This window comes from Bombina bombina, chromosome 4 (genome assembly GCF_027579735.1).
Source record: "Bombina bombina isolate aBomBom1 chromosome 4, aBomBom1.pri, whole genome shotgun sequence".
In the NCBI taxonomy this organism is placed as follows: Eukaryota; Metazoa; Chordata; class Amphibia; order Anura; family Bombinatoridae; genus Bombina; species Bombina bombina.
The window spans coordinates 699,266,572-699,271,461 of record NC_069502.1 but is presented as its reverse complement, the minus strand read 5'-3'; positions in this window follow the sequence as shown (position 1 = coordinate 699,271,461).

The window sequence follows — 4,890 nt, the reverse complement described above, 5'->3', positions numbered from 1 at the left end:
AGCCAACTGCAGTGCTCCTCTTCATGGTGGAGTCCATATTTATCCTGATGGATAAATCATCTTCATGGAGGCAGCAGTGGCCCATCTTCATCCATCTTCTGCCACCGCTCCGCTGGGGAAGTCTTTATCCATCTTCCACTTGATGCATCTTCTTATCTTTGTTTCTTCTTATCTTTAGATCTTCCATCCTCAACATCCTCTTCATGCGGTCACCCACTGCACACTGAAGTTTGAATGCAAGGTACCCCCTTATATAGGGGTACCCTTGCATTCCTGTTGACTGATTTTCAAATCCAAATTCAAATCAGCCAAACATTTCATTCTATATGCTGATTTGAATTTGCATTCAAACTTAAGTGTGCGGCGGGTGACCATATGTAGAGGACGTCGGTAACAGATCCGAAGATAAGAAGATGCATTGGGAGAACAATGGATGAAGACTCACCCAGCGGAGCGGCTGCAGAAGATGGATGAAGATGGACCACCACCATCGGGATGAAGATGGGCCCCCAGCCGCTTTCCTAATGAAGATGGGCCCAGCCATAAAGAGGAGCACTGCAGCTGGCAATCATTAAGGAGCTGAATTTAAGTTTGCTGATTACATCTTTGGGGTTTAGCGGTAGGTGTTTTTTTCTTTTTAGAATAAGGTTGATTTTATTTGGGCAGCAAAATAGCTTTAGGGCACTGCCCTACTTAATGTTCTTCTACCCTTTCTGGGTAATTTTTAGAGTAGGCTTCTTTTTGGCAGGATTACTTTTATTGTAGGGTTTGTAGTTTTTTGTTTGTTTTTTAAAGAGCTAATCACTTTAGGGCACTGGTTTGGTTGAGGACAGGTTTGAAAACCAGTGCTTTAGGACAATGCCCTAAAAACATTTTTTTCTAAGGGCTATTGCTATAATAACTTTTAGTGTTAGTATTGGGTTTTTAAAATTTGGGGTGGGATTTTTTTTAAGGGGGGCTTTAGTTTTAAAACAAGCATAACTGTGTTTTTTTATTTTTGGTAATATTTTTTTATTCTCTGCAACATTAGTTTTTTTATTTTCTGTAATAGTGATTTTTTTCAAATGTTCTGTAATATAAGTATTTTCCCTGTAATGTTAGTTTTTTTTAATCTTTATGTAATGTTTGGTTAGGGGGTGTTAAGTTAGGGATGTTATGGGGGTTAGCTGTTAGGAGGGTAGTGGGTACTTAGCATGGTGGTTGTAGTGGTTTATGGGTTAATAGTGCAGTGGGGCAGTTTGTGATGTGGGGGTGACGTGGGTTTAGGAGTTAATGTTGTAGCAGGGCAGTTTGCGATGTGGGTGTATGGCAGACTAGGGGTTAATAGTGTAGTGGGGTACTTTGTGATGGGTTATGTGGTAGTTTAGGGTTATTAGAGTAGGGGGCTTATTGCAATGCGGGTTAGCTTGCGTGTATGCGTGTAAGTTTTCCCCCTTTTCTCGCTCCACTGAAGTCTATGGGGGAATAGGTTAACACGGTCGCAATTTTGTAATTTTGACTTTTTGCACATTTTGGGTTGGATCGCGAATGAAAACTTTTTACATTTAACTTGTAATATGCAGGTATACAATGGACTCAAAACATTGAAGTTGAGTGCTGTTAACGCATGAGCAGAAGAAGTGAGCCCTGATTTGATATATTACTGTATATGTTTTTTCTGGCTATTCCAATTTGCTCCAGCTTCCATCATTTACATGATTTTAAATATAAATTCTGATGATAACCTATTCTTACATTACTGTAAGTTACATGCTCTGAAAAAAACTGCTAGATATTTTGAACAATTAAAGAATATAGGTCAAAATTGTGAATGCTAAAAATACTTAAAAACGTACAGAATTAAAAAAACAAAAAAACTACTTCAAGCATTCAATTAGAACGATTAAACTGATGAGACATTAAGGGAATGGAACCTTAAAATTTGCATGACTTTTACTTGAATATATGAAATTCTTAAATATAATTATTTCCTTAATCAATCAGTTATAAAAGTTACTTTTCATATCCAATAAATGTTAATTTTAAATGGATGTTTTAACATATGTATTTTATATAGATTTTTAAATTAAAGTGTTAATGGCTAGTGTCCATTAACCCCTGACATGACTTATATGTCAGAGTGTTTAAGCCTTTGCCATTTAATACGTTATAATTAAATTTGATAGAAGCAGGAGACATTAAAATTAGCAAGGACACAAAAAATAGTCAATTCATGCCCATTTTCAGTTCTTGAAGCATAAAGATAATCTCAAGGTTAAGGAGGTTATGATTGCTAAATACCTTGAAATGGTGGTAATAAATATAACTGTGTACAAAATCATTGTAAATGTATACCCATTTAATTTGTAATATAAAATATCACAACAGGATATATATATATATATATATATATATATATTGCTGAAAAGAAGTGATTGCAATCAGCGCTATGTGAAAGCCCTAGAGACTAGTATTATTAGTATTTACAAGTTCCTCTGTGGATACTGCCCAAGATATGGACAGGAAATGTCTGAGGTCCCCACCTCAGATATCTCACTGCCCAGAGTGTGCACAAAAAATAGATAGAAAGAAATTGATCACAGGCGCATGGACATTGGAACTCAGATCACAATGGTATTAGGTGGTACTTTAGCCCCTTTATACTGTTATTGCAAATTTGTTAGTAGTTACTACAATCTGTGAGTAGTACGTGGCTGCTTGAGGCCAAATTAACTTTGAGACTCTGTTGTTAAGTATATCTTAATATGAAGTTCCTACAGTGCATATGAAATAAATTGTGCTCATAACAAATAACAACAGGGTTAATACAGCTTAATTATTAACATCTAACATATGGGGGGGTAGTTATCAAGCCGTCAACCTCAAATACGCTGGAATTCCGCAGCGTATTTGTGGCGAGGCTGATTCGCCTTAGTTATCAAAGGCTAGAGACCGGCAAAAGTAGAATTTAGTGACGTAAGCTTCGATCTGCCGGACTCAGTCCGACACACATCGACTCTTACGTCACTCCAGATGTTCCGCACACAAGTGCGGCACAATCTGACTACTTTTGCTAGTTATCAAAAAACTAGCAGGTACGCTCGGCACTTTTCCGGCCCAGCGTACCTGGTTTTCAATACGCCGCCCTGGAGGTGTCGGATCCCATAGGAATCAATGGGAGTCTGACCATAGCGAAAGTTCATGTTCGCTGCTGCCCGATATCCCATTGATTCCTATGGGAAACATCTGCACCTAACACCCTAACATGTACCCCGAGTCTAAACACCCCTAATCTGCCCCCCTACACCGCCGCAACTAAATAAAGTTATTACCCCCTAAAACGCCGCTCCCGGAGCCCGCCGCAACTATAATAAAGTTATTAACCCCTAAACCGCTGCCCCCGGAGCCCACCGCAAGCTATAATAAATATGTTAACCCCTAAACCGCCGCTCCCGGAGCCCACCGCCACTCTAATAAACTGTTTAACCCCTAAACCGCCACTCTCGGAGCCCACTGCAAGCTATAATAAATATGTTAACCCCTAAACCGCCACTCCCGGTCCCCGCCGCAACTATAATATATGTATTAACCCCTAAACCGCCGCTCCCGGACCCCGCCGCCACCTACATGATACCTATTAACCCCTATCCTGCCCCCCCTATACCGCCGCCCTCTATAATAAAGTTATTAACCCCTATCCTGCCGATCCCGGACCTCGCCGCAACTAAATAAATAGTTTAACCCCTAAACCGCCGCTCCCGGACCCCGCCGCAACCTATCTTAAACTTATTAACCCCTAATCTGCCCCCCCTACACCGTCGCCACCTTTAATAAATATATTAACCCTTATCCTGCCCCCCTACACCGCCGCCACTGTAATAAAATTATTAACCCCTAAACCTAAGTCTAACACTAACCCTAACACACCCCAAACTTAAATATTAATTAAATACATCTAAATAAATGTAACTCTTATGAACTAAATTAATCCTATTTAAAACTAAATACTTACCTTTAAAATAAACCCTAATATAGCTACAATATAAATAATAATTATATTGTAGCTATTTTAGGATTTATTTTTATTTTACAGGCAACTTTCAATTTATTTTAACTAGGTACAATAGCTATTAAATAGTTATTAACTATTTAATAGCTACCTAGTAAAATAAAGAGAAATTTACCTGTAAAATAAAAACTAACCTAAGTTACAATTACACCTAACACTACACTATACTTTAATAAATTATTCCTATTTAAAACTAAATACTTAACTGTAAAATAAACCTTAAGATAGCTACAATATAATTAATAATTACATTGTAGCTATTTTAGGATTTATATTTATTTTACAGGTAACTTTGTATTTATTTTAGCTAGTTAGAATAGTTTTTAATAGTTATTAACTATTTAATAACTACCAAGCTAAAAGAAATACAAAATTACGTGTAAAATAAATCCTAACCTAAGTTACAATTAAACCTAACACTACACTATCATTAAATTAATTAAATAAATTACCTACAAATAACTACAATTAAATTAAATTAAATAAACTAACTAAAGTACAAAAAATAAAAAAAGTTAAGTTACAAAAAATAAAAAAAGCTAAGTTACAAAAAAATAAAAAAATAAGTTACAAACATATAAAACATATTACAACAATTTTAAGCTACTTACACCTAATCTAAGCCCCCTAATAAAATAACAAAGCCCCCCAAAATAAAAAAATTCCCTACCCTATTCTAAATTAAATAGTTCAAAGCTCTTTTAATTAATATTTAAGTTAGGGGGGTGTTAGGATTAGTGTTAGACTTAGGTTTAGGGGTTAATAATTTTATTAGAGTTGCGGCGGTGTAGGGGGGGCAGGATAGGGGTTAATAATTTTATTACAGTGGCGGCGGTGTAGGG